Genomic DNA, 2,792 nt, shown 5'->3' on the forward strand with positions numbered 1-2,792 from the left:
GATTTGTTTGAGGCTACTTAAGCTTGAAGTAACCTTTTAAGAAATAAAAAGAACGTTCAGTAAGTTATCTCTCCCTCTGAGTTCCATTTTCGTCTCTCGATCGCATTTTCGAAGGAGACTTGAGTTCTAGGACTCGGATTCAAGCGAGGATCGAGGCATAGCGATCCTAGGAAAGATTAGAAGCTTATTAGCCGGAGAATTTAGTTGGGAAACAACTCATTCAAAGGTAATCCAAGTTTTAAGTTCTAAGTTTTTAAGCTTGAATTGGACTTTGTGTTTTGATGAGTTTTTGATTGAATTGAAGCTTGGGTTTTGTTGGTTTTGGATCATGGGGATTTTTGGGAACTTTGATTTTTGAGTTTGGAGATGTTTTGATAGGTTTTTGGAAGGTTTTAAAATGGTAAAAATGGGGTTTTTGGGCTGGTTCGCGGTTAGGCTGCAACCCTGTTCTAGGGCGCCGCGACCCAAGCTTAAAGAAGGAGGAGGAGGCTCTGTCTAGGAGACGGGCCGCGGCATGGTGTTTAGAGGGTCGCAGCCCTTAAGGAAAAAGTTGCCCCAGAATTGTGTTTTTGTTATGGGAACGTAACTCTAAGGGCCTGGGATCGATCCTACTACCTAGTTGAGTGGGATTCAACGTCCCAGAGGCTTGGGCTGGGTTTGGAAGTATTTATTTACTCATTTTGATGAGGTTTTATATTATGGTTGTGACTAGGTTATCACTAGGGGCTTGGAATCAGGATCGTGCTTGTGGCTTATTTATTGGTAACCTGTGCTTGGACCAGAGGTAAGAAAATTGCACCCCATATGTGACATGCAAGGTTATTATTGAGGCGTGTCAAGTGTTTAAATGTGATGCATGTGATGCACGAGAAACATGTTATTAGGGCATGTCATGAATGTTAAATATGAGATTGATCAGAGCTTGAGTCTTTGCGTTTGTGCATGATCATAATTGTGCTAGCAATTGTTAAGTAAGCATGTTGAATGCCCTACATTTGGATATTTGACAAATGATATATGCCTGGTAGCATTGCTTACTTATGCGTGGCACTGACTCATTAGTCAAAATTGGCAATGGTGTCAATATTAACTGTGAAGCTGTGACACATTAGTCAAATTCGGCAGTAGTACTGAGCACTGGTCACGTGGTATTGGCTCATAAGTCAAGAACGGTCTTAGCGTGTTTAACGCAAGCTGACAAAGATTAGATCAAATCGACATCTGCATTGATTGACTCAAATGAGCATTAATACCGGACCAATAAGTTTGATGAAAACTAAAAGCGCTTGTCTAGTCTAAAGGCTAGTTATTTAGAGCCAGAGCCAAAAAGGCTAAGGTGACCTACATGTTACATGGCTAGGAGGGTATGGGACCTCTAGAGTGAGACTCAGTAGTCTTCTATTATACAGAGTGTGACTCATTAGTCACCTAGACAGAGATGGACTCATTAGTCATCTACACAGAGATAGACTCATTAGTCTTCTATACAGAGTGTGACTCATTAGAGATGGACTCATTAGTCTTCTATACAGAGTGTGACTCATTAGAGATGGACTCATTGTTTTTAGAATCTCCAAAATACAGACAACCATCAACAATTCTAAGGAAAAACAGACATTTCTGGTTCTCCTGTTCCTGCCTTCCCCTCAACCGTGGCGGCTGAGCAGCTGGTCATGTACATTCAGCTCTCAGAGCTCTCCAAATCAGGGCTGATCAAGTTTGTCTTTGCCTTTACCTGCACCACGTAGCACCCGTGAGCCAAGGCCCAGCAAGAAAACATAGTATACTTCACAAATAATAATAGCAGATAATTAGTCCTTTAAGCATGATCAAACACTTAACACTCATATTAATCATATATCATGTACTCAGAATCAAGGATACAATTATACGCTAATAACAATCAAGTTTCACGATTATCAGGGCCGACAACTTAGGTTGCACCCTCTGTTTACCCTACTGACTCCGGCCTGTTTAAACCGAGCTCAGTGCATAATAAGCTATCCTCGGCTACCAGTTTCCGAGCCGCACCCTGTGCACTAGTGTAACCTTGGCACTCTTAGGCCGTTGGTTTACTATTTACATGGCGTAATACCATCATCTCAAAGCTTACATATCAAGGAACCCTTAGTCCCATTACAATTACACAACCGGGTGCAGTTTTCTTACCTTTAATTTCTACGTTCACTAACTACGAGCGACGTCCCTCGAGCACGATCCATTTCCCGAGCCCTAGCTTTAACACCTAGTCACAACCAAGGTAATGGATTCTATTAATATTCAAATAAAGGTTTACGGGTACAATGCTAGCTTCCGAGATATCGAATTCCACCAAACACGGTGGTGAAATCGATCCCGAGCACTGCCCCTCAGTGGGCAAATACGCGCTGCGGCCCTGCCCTGTAGCGCCGCGGCGCTCCCCTTTGGCCGAGCCTCCCTGGCTTCCTTGCTTCGTAGGGCCGCAGCGCCCTAGAACAGAGTCGCGGCCCCACCCTTCGTGCCCAGAAAATCCACCATTTCTAGCATCCTAACCTCATTCAAAACCATCACAAAGCACCCTAATTCAGAACCCATTAATCACAAAACTTTTAACATGATTCTAACAGCATAATCCAACAGAAATCCAGCTTAAAAACCTACTAAAATTCCATTTTGATTCCTGAAACCCAGTAGCTCAAAACACCAAAAACCAGTCATGCTGTAGAGTCCAAGAACTTTACTTAGCTAATTGTTTAGTAGTATTATAGTATGTTTAGTGTTATCATTGTTACTTTGGATTTTTGGTTCAGACC

Source organism: Humulus lupulus, chromosome 3 (assembly GCF_963169125.1).
Source record: "Humulus lupulus chromosome 3, drHumLupu1.1, whole genome shotgun sequence".
In the NCBI taxonomy this organism is placed as follows: Eukaryota; Viridiplantae; Streptophyta; class Magnoliopsida; order Rosales; family Cannabaceae; genus Humulus; species Humulus lupulus.